Consider the following 13,282-nt stretch of genomic DNA (forward strand, 5'->3'; position numbering starts at 1 on the left):
GCATTAACCTTTCACTGGCCATGCTCCCAGGTTTGCTACGAGATTTCTTTGCAATGGAACATGCCCTTCGCTTCACAAACGTTCCCCAATTCTTTCAATGACATTAGGGGAAGAGCAGGGAGCCCTGGGAAATGCTGGGGATATGGACTCGAGATACCCCTGAATCTGAATCCACACTTCATGGCTTATTTGTTATTTAACTTTATTTACATTCAAAATGCAATTGTTGCAGATCTCAGAAGATGATTTACACTCACTGCTATGGCAGAATGTTGCGGTTAGTAGACTCACCACAGGATCCTCTTATTCAACACGTTCTTCCAATATTTCAGATATTACTGTATCACAAATGCCCATTTCTATATTTTGATATCTGCTTTTCAGTATAATTATCTTTCTTCTTTATTCTCTATATAATATGATTTTAGAACATTTTTCTGAGAAGTGTTCCACAGGCACTTTACATATGATACTTGGATAAAGAGATCCTGGAGATCAAAACCACATTTAAATCCTTAGATAAACTCAGCTGTGTCATATACATGGCTAGGTTTAGTCTGCTTACTTTGTTACTTTGTTTAGTAATTTTTGTTTCAAAGAACAAGATCCTTCTGTATAGCACAGGGAACTACACTCAATAACTTTTAATAGCCTTTAGTGGAAAAGTATATGACAAGGAATATATATATATATATGAGCCACTATGCTGTACACCAAGAATTAACACAATATTGTAAACCAACTATACTTTCAACAAAAAAAGTTGAAATAAAATTGAGAGATGAAACTTCCACTGCCCAGACTGCTGTCACGATGAAATGATTCAAAGCAGGCCAGGTATTAGCAACCCCCCTGACACAGCAAAACCCCATGTGGGATCTTCCTTTTGAGCAGCACTGGCTATCCGGCTGTGGCCACCTGTAAATAGGGTTGAAGTCACTTAGACCCTTGGCTTGGGATCACCGTGGCCACAGGGGTGGGGGTCACTGCAGCACCTACGAGAATGACGGGGCCAGCCTCCTGCTGAAGCCGCTCCCCAGGCCACAGCCCGGAGCGCTGCAGGCAGGTCTGAGGTCCGGCCGGGGGCGCGCAGCTCCACAGCCACTCGGAGCCCTGCGGTGCGGGTGGCGCTGGGACTACGCTCGTCCATCACCCTCCCTGGCACCCAGACTCGGGATTCTCCTGGGGGAATTTTTCTCTGCCTCATACTTCCTGTCTCAGCATTTGTGGAATCCGGTCCATGCCACAGGGAAGCAGGGCTTTTACCCTCCGGGACCCAAATCCATCACTGTATGGATCCAGGGTGAAACTTCCATGTTAAATCACCTGGCGCTCCCTTCTTGTGCTGAAATGCCCTCCCCTGTCGATGGCATTAGGTCGTATTAGAAGTCCCGACTTGCTTGTCCTTAGCTAAGACTCTGAGCCTCTTGCTCAGTCTTCCTGAGTGGAACCACTCATCTGTGGCAGAAAAGCTTGGGCTGTCGTCCACCCATCATTGTCCTCGGTCTTTTGGGTTTTCTGTTGGGTTATGGTTCTCGTGCAGGGATATCAATTTGCACATGAGAAGCAACTGTAGACATTTTAGAAAATACAGACACTGGATCCTCCCCCCTCTTCAGCCAAGGCTGGAAGCTTTCTCCCTCTAGCAGGGGTTACACAATCATTTGCTTGGGAATTGACCACACATATTGGCATAATCATAGTAAATTGCCCTTTACTCTGTGCTTGCCACGTGGCATTTTCTACTTCATGTTGTCTTTGTACCTTCATTATCACATTTAATCCCTGCATTATTGATTATCACCATTTCTGTTGAGGACACTCCTACTTGCTAATCTTGAATACAAGTATCTTTGATTCTCTTAATCTATTTCATTCCTGAGTTTCCTGTTCCTGAATTTAAAGAGTGAATTATGGACACATGTAAATAAGATTCTCTTATTATATGTATCTGACTCATCCTCTAACCAAATCATATCTGGAGAAGAGAGATTTTCTCTTTTAAACATTTGTTTTTCTTATTATATAGTAGTGCATACACATAGTGGAAAATGTAGAAAACATATAAAGTAAGAAAATTACAGCCATACATTATCTAAACACCAAAGGACAATGCTATGTCATTTGGGGCATTTAACTATTTTTCTTAATATTTTATCATAAAATTTCCCTAGGAAAGTTGCTTAACCCTGGAATTGTACTAGCCTTTTGTCCAGTACAGAATAACATTCCCAGAAATGACCCCAACATCAAAATAGTATGTGAGGCTGGGAAGGCCACAGGGCACTCAGCTTATTCTCTGAGTCCTACAAAGAATGCTGTTAATTCACTGATTTTACACATTCGATGCCTGTGAGTCACTCACTCACTCAGCTGGCTCGGACTGAGACCTACTTTATACCAGTGCCAATCCAAGTGCTGGGGAGACCCCAGAGGGAGCCTGGATCACGGCATCACTTTCCTTCATTTGCTCCCAGAATCCTACTCAAGAACCCCACATGGGATTGGGGGGGTGGAGGCAGGTGAGATATGGTGAAATTCATTTCATTATGTTCCTTTAGACATATTCAAATAGCATGAAAATAGTAGCTAATTTTGATAAGTTTTCTTTTCCCTTCCTATGTATTTTTGAGAATGGGTATAGTTTTGGTGCAGCAAGAGTAATTGATAGATCTTTGGTATGGTAGGATTTTATATGAAAAATTAAGAAGGAAACTGCACTTATACAAAGAGAAGAGGCAGTGAGGAAAAAACAAGCCACCCTTGAACTTGGCTACAATTCAGAATTCCTGGTTTTCAAAAAAGGGAAACAAAATTCAAAATAAATTCCCTAAATATTTTAGCCCATAGTAGAAATACATGGAGGCAAAGTTCAGCTCACTGGAACCTAGAACAATGTGCTTATTTAAGCGAAGGTATAAACAGACCACAGATACTATAATGCATCCTTTACTTTAAACTAGTTCATGTGAGCAAGTTTCATTTCACATGAATTGCTCAGTACCAGTTTAGGAAATATATCCTCCTTGATTGGTAAAAATAGCTCACAGATAACCAGATTCAACAAAATTTATTGTTAAATAATTTACTTATTTCCTTCAGGAAATGCTTTTGAGTAATCTGAGTTAAGTATTTCCTCTATCTGCTGTATTTCTTTTCACAGAGAAAAGTAGTATTATTTGCACATGACCTACTTTTACTTCTCTGGAAATATCTGACTGTGAGCTCAGGGTACGGATTGTCTACTGCACAGTAGGGAAAAAGAAGATTCATTTCACAGCGAAGATCAGAATCTTTTTTTGAGGGGCGTGGTGAGCTGGGGGACAAGGGAAATGCCTTTGTTTCGAGACAGACCCCAGTAATCCATACTGAAGCTGAAAGATGAAGCCATTATGAAGAAATGTGGAAGGACACACTGACACGCAAAGGTGTTCACTCTGCAAAAACAGAAAGAAAGAAAGAAAGAAAGAAAAAATAATTTAACTGCCCTATAAAGAGAATGGACAGAAACTTGGTAATAAGCTAGAGAGAAGGAAGGTTAGTGAAGGGAGGAGAAACAATGAAAGGGAACTTGGATGCGGTGGGCAGAAGAGCAGGTTTCTGGAGCCTACAATGAAGGATGATAAGAAAAAATAAAGTTTAAAAAAGTTACAAAGTTTAAAATAGTTTAAAAATTAAAAAGCAAAGTTAAAAAAATAAATATTTTTATAGTGGCATGGAAGATTTTAAAATGATGGAGGTTTTTTATTTCAAAATTCAAGTTGTTTGAATTTCTCCCCCATTCTCCAAACAACAGTAAGACCTGCTTGTGTAAGTGGTTTTGGGGGACACCACAGAGAGGGGCGAGCTCTGCAGTTAGGTTGGCCAGGAGCAGAATGCTGGTGTGGAAGGCAAGACAGAAGAGAGTTCAACAGTTTCATGAAAACAGAAACTCAAAGCCAGAAATTGTCTTAAAATGGTTAGTGTGGTAGGCAGAAAAATGTTCCCCCCCAATATGTCTATGTCCTTATCCCCAGAACATAGGAAGAGGTCAGATTCCCTGGCAAAGGGGGCCTATGGTTGCAGATGTGGTTAAGGTTGCTAACCAGTCGACTCTAAGAGAGACCAGCTGGATTATAGATTTGGGCCCAGTGTAATCACCAGGGTCGTTAAAGGAGGAAGAAAGAGGCAGAAGAGGGGAGAGAGGAGAGGAGATCTGACCACAGGTTCAGAGTCAGAGGCACACAACCATGCTGACCTTGAGAATGAGAAAAGAGGTCACAGGCCAAGAGACGCAGGTGGTCTCTGGAATCCAGAAAAGTCAGATACAGGTTCCCCTGAGGCCTTCAGAAAGAGCCGTGCCAACACTTTGACTTCAGCAGGCTTCTGCATTCAAGAAAACTACAAGTTTAAATTTGCGTTGTTTAGTAGAGACTTTTTCTTTTCTCTTCCTACTACCATGACGTTTGGGGATACTTGTTACAACAGCAACAGAAAGTGAATAGAGTAAGCTCCTTGAAATGTTCAGAAATTGCAGATAACACTGGACTGTCCACTTTGATGTGGGATTGGGCTTATGTGAAAATCAAAAGGACAGTGTGACCTTTGCTAACATCTGCTTTTCTCATTTTAGGAAGAGAACAGTAAGTCAAAACCTCTGTTGTTATTATTTTAGACAAGTGTCTCTTAAAACTTTATGTAACCCTGTGCCTTAGGACCCTAAGAGAGTCTCTTCTTAGAAGAACATGGATTCAGAGAGATAGTGTCTTACATCTGAGTCCCACAGTGGTCTCTTATTGGCAATGAGAGCTTGGGCATATCAGTTACCCTCTTTAAGCCACAGGATCTTCATTTGCAAAAGGAAGATAAGAATAAGGATTGTTTGGGTGATTAACTTGTACACACACACACACACACACACACATATACATATATGTACAACATTTAATACAGTGACTAGCACATACTAGGCACTCAACAAATTCCTGTTATGGATTTTTAAATGCATATATAAAAGGAGGAGAAATTTGCAGGAAATTGTGGGAAAACTAAGTTCATGGCCCCAAAAAGGGCCATCTCTCAATGGGCTCTGATCAGTCAGTCCCCAGTGGTGGGCTAATAAGCAGAGACTATAGCACTTGGGGATTTATGTTAAACATAAAAAGGAAGGTATTTAAACATAATTATTAAACATCAGGTACGTTTATACTTTTGGCTGGATCATCTTATCTGGAGAGATTTAATAAGCAGAGAATCTCCACTGTTCTAGAGATGGGCATGCAGGAAAATGATGTGGGTGGGTGGGCCATTCTCACCCACCCAAGATCACATGACTGAGTACTCACGGAATTAACACCTCTTGTATGTTATTACAGATGGGCTGTCCTCCCATGATTATTGTCAGCTGTGTCATCAGTTCAAGGAGACATCACATGGGTCACACTGGAATATTAGAAAGAAAATCTCATTTAAATTTTAGATAGCTCTAACATGAAATAAAGTCATTATTTTATGCCTAAAAAAATCTAAGGAGCAGAGAGTAAAGACACTCTTCATTGGGCAACTAAGAGAAAACCTGAAACAGGTTAGATTGTCAGAACACATAGCTGTATTCACACCTCTTCATTTCTGTATTTTTACAGCCAATACACCAGATCTCATGGATAAGTCACAAATCTGCCCTTAAAGAATGTGATGTAGAAACACGTGGAGTAGTAGTTGACAAAATGGAACAAGAACACCTTCATGGCTGGGTTGTTCTCATAGTCAGTCTGGTCCTTGGGAGCTCTGCAGCTAGAATAAAGAAAAGGTAAGTCTGTAAAACTGTGAACGGCTTTGAGACCCTAATCAAAGCCACGGACACATGAGTTAACACATTTAATATGTGTGTGTGTGTGTATATATATATATATACATATATACACACATACACACACACAATTCACACTGTTTTCATACCAGCTGTTTTGAATTTCTTAACATATCCACTATGTTAATTCCAACTGTACACACTGTTGTAAGAGTTTCTCCCACTAAGAAAGTGATATCCCACAAGGCAAAAAAAAAAAAAAGTCACCTGTTCCTTAAAATTTATAAGCACAACAGTATCCAATGGGCAAGAACTGTCCTCTGTTAGGTGTAATTTGAAAGAAAGCTACTTCTAAACATCCTGCTAGATAATATTCTCTTGTCTCCCTGAAAGGCAGTAAGGTAGGACTATTGAAGAAGACAAACAAAACACGGGGCAACTTGCTAGAAGCATTTGGGGAACATAAAACGGGTCATCCTCCTAGTTCAGAATTTGAATTGGTCTTAGTATTTTCAGAAGATGACCACTGAGCAGACCACTGGGAGGACCACTCAGCCACATGCAATGTGTTGGAAGCACTTAACTTAGGCCGCTAAGCCGCTGGGTGGGATACAAGCCAGAGAGAAGAAACATTTATTATAGAAGCTGCAGCTGATGAGAATGGAGTTACACTAACAGGAACAGCATGGGGGGAAGACACATAACAGTGTGATTACTTGTCCTCTCCGTAACGCGCAAGCAAATCTGCCACTGGAACCACGACCCTCTTCCACTTATTTGCAATACAGAGACTATTTACTTTCAACAACAGGGTACATTATCTAATGTAATTGAAATTATTATTAAGCACTGACATATTTACACAGAGCTTGGACATTCTAAAGCTTCCTTTGTCCCTTTTACTAATGCAAAAATGGAGCTAATTCACTTCTCATATAGGCTAGAGAAAATAGGTTTGCAGTTGAAGTTAACTAAAGACTGTAATGTACTGCAATTGAAGTGCCTAAAAGATAGTCTCTGTTTTGACCTGGTTCTAAAACTGGTGTAGAAATTATCTCAGCTGCAGGAGGAGCTTACCAGAGTCAGTCATCATGATTGCCACTTTCTCATATATGGCGTTCAGGGTCACCATGATGATAAAACTGATATGGGAAGCAGTGATGGGCGTGGCCCACCTGCACAGTCAGGTACTTTTGGATTGGGTCTGTTCCATTCAGGTTCTTGGGAAGTTTTGCAGGAAATACAATGAACACTGAAAGTCCGTAGACAATGATCCCAATAACTGAAACAATGGTTAACAGGACCTGACAACCCAAGAACCCAGAAGCATGAGACTCACTAGTGATCGTATTTTTACACAGAAAACTTGCCCCCAACCCAGCTTAAACAGAAAACATGCATGTGTTGTAAACTTCACATAAACGTGAGAAGTGATATAAATCGCACGTAAATGCCATAAGAGACGTGAATATCAGTCATGTTAAATTTTAGGGGAGGAGGAATGAAAGATGTCAAAAAGAATGAGTGCATCCACTAATGTAACACGCTGGCAGCAGGAGCAGCTGTGTGCAGGGCATAGGGAATATATGGGAACTCCACTTTCTGTGAATTTTTCTGTAAACCTAAAACTGCACTAAAGAAGGAAGCCTGTTAAGTATATTTTAATGGGTGAAAATGGGGTAACTGGTGGCATGATCTTTTGGAGGGAAGTCTGTGATAGCAGAACAAATGAAAGTAGCCCTTCTACATCTGTAGAATTACTTAGGTTATGAACTAGTTGTAACCCATGAAGGGGATATGCTTCCTTTCAAGGGAGAACCTATCACTGATTCAGGGGTCAGCAGGTGCTAGCTGTCGTCTTCATTCTGAATAGGACCAGTGAAGCTGTGGACATGCCCTGAGGGAAATAGTGGGAGTGACAGCAGGTCTCTGCTGATGAAAGCTTCACATGCTTTTCATACTCCTTGAGATCTTGAAATGGCAGGTATTCCTACTCCCTGCATTTGCACAAGATTCATGTCCCTAATCCACAGTAGTTTTGACTGTGTGGACCCAAGGGCAGCGGGGGTGTCTGAAGCAAAATTTGCACGTGGCTAATAGGGTTTCAGTTCCTCACTAGGCAGGTTTTTTTTCTGGCCACTGAAGAATGAACATTAAAGATCCCATTTTTAAACAGTTTTCCTTCCATCTACCTTCTTGGTCATAGTCCAGAAGCATGTACTCAGTGTCCCTGGCTGCTCCTGATGGGTGCCCCAGAGAGAAAGCTACAAAGAATGTGAATTTCAGGACTAAGTGAACCACATCATGTTATTTACAGTAATAGCAGGCGGCTGGCTTGCACCTGCATGGGAGAGCAGAGGGAGTGTTTACAAGCCCCTCCTGGAGCCACACTCCTGCATCTGGATCCCAGCTCTGATGCTAGCTGTGGGGCCTTGTGCAAATTTCTTAACCTCTAGGGGCTTCAATCTCCTCACCCATATAATGGGGAGATAATAATAGCAATTTATAGGACTATTGTGATGAGTCAATTATTTACTAATTGTGAAAACAATTGGAACATTAACCGCAGGCATGTGAAAAACTCTACCTAAGTATAAGCTATGAATATGGTGACCAAAGTCCTAAAAAGGTGTTTTTTCTTAGTTTTTAAGCCATCAGTTTGTAGAGAAAGCATTTTATTTTCTCCTCTACTCTCTTTCATCATCCTTTTCTTCACAGTTAAGTCTTCATGCTTGTGAAAGGAATAACTTTTTGGTGTGTTTGTGATTAAATGTGAAAATTAGTTAAGGCTGAGAAAAATGTATTATAGAAGGTATATTAAGCCTTCCTCTCTTGTACAGCTCATATAGGCCATTTAAATAGTATGCATTTTTTAAAAGTCTGCATAGTAATTTTTTAATTATGTATTAAGTAAACATAATAGTTAAGAATGCGTAAATACTTACTATTGCTTCAGCACACATCTATTTTTCAAAATCCTCACAATCACCCTGTGGGGAAGGTAATATTATATCTCTTTTACAGATGTGGAAATAGAGCCACATGGAGATGTTGCAATTTGCCCCAAATGAAGCAACTATTAAGTGAAAGTACTGAAATACTCAAAGAGCCCAAAGACACACTAACTGTATAGCACTGTCTCCTACATGGTCTGTAAAATCAATTCTAATTCATTTCAGAACTTTTACAAACTTGACACATTTCCATTTTTCTTCCAAGCACTTAATGGGTTCACTATTTCTTAAGAAACAGGAAAGCTTTCCGTTCTCCTTCCTCACGTTTCTTCTTATTTATCATCTTTTCTGATCATAAATTTAACATTTGCTCATTAAAGAAAATTTGAAAGTACTCAGTAGTGGACAGAACTGCTGTCCTAGATCTGTCCCCAGTCTTAGAAGAGGACCCAGAACTTGCTTTAGGATAAATAACCTCCCTTTTGTTTTTAGTCCTGTGATTTAACCTCGATTGACCCACTCTTTCTGAAGCACCAGAAGTAGATCTCAGTTGGTTTAAGACAAATAATACCCCTCATTGTATTGGCCTTGCACATGATTGGAGAATTGGTAAATAACCCAGGAAGAGCCACTATTATGTGAGGAGATACATGCTGGTGCCCATGTGAAACATAAGCTTCTTCTATCAAGAGAGGAAGCTGCCAAAAGAGACCTGTCTTGGTTTGGATGGATGATCTGGGATGCTGCGTGCCTAGAAGCATCATGCTGAGACATCTTTGGACACAGAATGAAGACAGGACAAAAGCAGCCCTTGACATCATCTGGGCTAGAGTATCTCTCCTTGACTGAAGCCAGACCTCAGACCTGAGGTTTTCATTTACAGGAACCAATAAATCCCATGGATCCCCATTTCTTGGTTGTTGTTTAAACACATTGGAGATTGATTTTGTCACCTACAATCAAAAGACTCCAACTCTGAAAATGAATAAAAAATAAAATAAGAATAATGCTTCAACCTATAGACATAATTCCTTCAGAATGGTGCATTGTTTGTATATTACAAATCATTTTATATATTAATTTAATTCTCCAATCTATCATAAGCGCAACACTTTGACATGTCATAAAATATTTTCATGGACACACTTTTTCATGACTGCATACTATTCTACTTTGTGAAGAGTTGGAAGAATATTTTGGCTGAGATTTTATATATATATATACACATATAAAAGTATGTCTGTGACTTGCATCCATACTGACTTTTCCCTGCCATTTTGAAATAATTCCTGATTAAAAGTTTTTCAAAGCTGAATTAGTGGATTAAAACATATGAATATTTTTGACTCTTGATATCAACTGCCAGACTGCTTTCTAAGAAGGCTTGAGGAGTACACCAGAAATTAACACAGCATTGTAAATCAACCATACTTCACAAAAATTATCCAGTAACCTAGGCATGGGATTGGTGATCACTGGCAATTCATCCTCATAAACAGAGTTGTGTCACTTGAGAAGTGGAAAACTATTTCATTTTGATGTGCACTGAGTGAATTACCATTGAAGTGTGACATCTATTTTTTCTTTTGCGAATGTGTGTTCATCTTCTCTGCCTTCTACGCTTCTGAGATATTTTGATGTTACCTTTGAAGTGATCTGAACTCTCTATGTATTGAAGGAATTAGCCCCTTGTCGGATTTGTAAGCAAATAACATTCTCTGGTGTTTTGTTTAAAATTAGGATGCTCTGATGCATGGAAATCTTTGTATAATTTCCTCTGATACTTACTGTCCATCTAGAGGTTGTATACTCATCCATATTTATTTGTAGATTTTTTTTCTAATTGTGTTACTTTTTAAGTGTTTCTGGAATTTATCACAATATATGGTTCACTGTATGATTTCAATCTTTTCTTTTCCCCCAAGTAGCTAACAAGTGTTTCATTCACTGAATAACCTTTATTTATCTCCCTGATTTGTAATGCCTTCCATCTCTTATATTAAATTATTATTGATATCAGAGCCCATATCTGGACTTCCTGCCTTATTTTATAATCTGGCTATTCTTGAACTAGTAAAACTCTCATTATCTTATTAATTTTTATATTACTAATATGATTTTATTCACAATAAACCCAAATCAATTTTATAACTTCTGATATTTTGGAGATACGATCTTTTAATCTAGAATCATGTGATTAAAGCACCTTTTATATCTTTCAGTAGTTTTTACTTTTATTTTTTGATAGTTCCTACTATCCTTTTGTTAGGCTATTCTTAGACATTTTACCTAGGTTGTTACACTTGGAAAATTTTAGAAATTTAATGCCTCCATCTGGTCTCTTAATCAGACCCTGGAGAATCCTAAACCACTGATCTGATTTGAACAAATGAGGTGAAAAGAATTGGGGGAAGCACTGTGAGCAGAAGAGACTGTGGAACCTCCAGAGCGGCGCCCTGCATTGGCTCAGATGTTCTCTGGAAAAAGTTTCCTCTATGAGACTACATAGTTCCCAGCTTGACTTTCAGATTTCTCAGCATTTCACATTAGATTTTAAAAGTCTGTGGCAGGTTCTTACCCAGAAAAAGAGCACTTGCGCAAAGGGTTATATGTATACACTTTCCCCAGGTGGTAAAGGGAACATGCTCTTCTTCCTAATTAAAAAAACAAGTTTAGTCAATCAAGGGATTACACCAATGAAATGATATTTCTCCTAACTGGTCAGTAAATCCTAAACATAATATAAAAAAAAAATTTCAGACATAGCCTCCTTGTTTGTAAATGCATGGGTTTTTTCCTGTTTTTTTTCCTTTTCTTTTCTGTTAACGATGTCAAACACACAACAAAATATGTACAGTGTTCGTTTTAATACTATTTTTTGAAAATGCACATGTGAACAGTAAACTGTTTCCCTGCCATGGTCTGAGCACCTGATGAGGCCAAGATTTAAAGCTCTATTCCTTAGCTTGCCTTTGATTTCAGAAGTGAAGGTAGTGACAGCTTAGGGTCTGTGCAGGACAGAAAGAATCACAGTTGTCTGCAGCTAACTGGTGTCCACTGTGTGTTTCTTGGTTGAGATTTATGTGTTAATTAGCTACAACTATGAAGTTTAAGAGTTTCCATTTTAGAGTTTATATTTAGAATTTTTTAAGAGATGAAATCAGCAAGAATCAAGATTTAACTGGATTATAAAACCAGATATAGTATAATAATAGCTGTAACTAAGTACATGGCCCTTCCTCTGTGCCAGGAAGCCTTCCAAGTAGATTCTATACATTACTTCGACCCGTCCTTACCACTGTCATGAAGAAGCAACTCTCTTATTCTTATTTTATAGGAAACTATGGCACAGAGAAGTTAAGTTGTCCAAGATCACTCAGGAAGCAAGCTGCTGTGTTCAAATATGAATTTAGGCAACTTCATTCGCAAGATCTCACTACCACAACGCTGGCCTCTCTAAACAATGGAGCATGCTTTCTCAAGTAAAGTAAAATACTTCAAATAAAAAACTAAAAAAAAAAAGGCAATTTTTTAAATAAGGAAGAATGATAAAGTTAAATGAGTCTTCATCTTCAATTTTTCAACAAGCATGTCCCAATGAAAATTTAAACTTATTAGCTTGCAAAATTAAATTTAAACTTGGCAGTTTAAATGACCAAAAAACTTCTCTTCAGTATTTTTTGTATGCTGCCAATATGATAAGTTTTTGTTTTTCAGGACTCAAAAGCATTATGAACATCTAATTTTGTCTAAGATTCAGCTTTCATCTCTGAATGTACAGTCTTTCACCAACATATGCTTTTACCCCCATCTTCAGTTGTAAACAATGGGAACTATTCATAATGGGGATTATTAGAAGCTTATTACATTGTAAAAGACAAATGTCACTTTCTATTGGTAGCTGAACCTCATTTTTTTCCATTTATAAAAAGAGGAGTTTGACCTGCTCCCTCCATATCTTTTCAGTGCCAACATTCTGTAGATCTGTGATTCAATTTATTAAATCTATATTTGGAGACATTTTCAGATACTCCTAGTAAAAGCATTTTTTTCCCAAGAGTTATTCATTCTCACAACCTACTGTCCTGCTGCTGCTGACTGCAAGCACCATCAGCTCTAAATTATCTCAGCTGATGGAAAGAAGCAATAATACAAATGACTCAAAAATCATCTTTTCATAGCTCTGGAATGTTGATACAAAGATATACAGTTTTATTTTTTTAATTTTGCAGCAGGAGTGGCAGCAATAAATTTACATTTCCAGTTATGTAAAATGACTAGCTCAAACACTGCTCAAACACTGATGGCACCTCAACAAATGTTTCCCTGCTTCTTCTACCCTTTCTCTGACTTTAGGATGAGAGCCATGCTGCTTTGTGCACATCCCAGTAGGAAGGGGGAGCAGTGACCGGGACTTAGTTCAAGACAAAGGGGCACCTAGTCTATGATGAAAAGGAGGCCACAATAATGAAGGCGCATTTAAAAAAATGGGAGTCAACTATAAAAACCAATTTGTCTTTCCTTCTACATCTATGTCATT

The 13,282-nt window shown here is 38.8% G+C and overlaps 1 protein-coding gene and 1 long non-coding RNA gene across 2 annotated transcripts in view; one reads left to right on the top strand and one right to left on the bottom strand.

Annotated features, from left to right (window-relative positions):
• LOC140692908 (uncharacterized) overlaps nucleotides 1-13,282 on the top strand; it is a 417,598-nt gene that overhangs the window by 206,585 nt on the left and 197,731 nt on the right. The window lies entirely within an intron of this gene.
• Nucleotides 1-13,282, bottom strand: part of LOC140692948 (uncharacterized) — a 47,900-nt gene that overhangs the window by 8,304 nt on the left and 26,314 nt on the right. The window contains exons 3-4 of the long non-coding RNA XR_012068588.1: nucleotides 5,598-5,772; nucleotides 5,325-5,421 (exon numbers count right to left, since the gene is read on the bottom strand). This is a non-coding gene — a long non-coding RNA (uncharacterized lncRNA). The remainder of the gene's footprint in view (nucleotides 1-5,324; nucleotides 5,422-5,597; nucleotides 5,773-13,282) is intronic.

Source organism: Vicugna pacos, unplaced genomic scaffold, assembly GCF_048564905.1.
Source record: "Vicugna pacos unplaced genomic scaffold, VicPac4 scaffold_19, whole genome shotgun sequence".
In the NCBI taxonomy this organism is placed as follows: Eukaryota; Metazoa; Chordata; class Mammalia; order Artiodactyla; family Camelidae; genus Vicugna; species Vicugna pacos.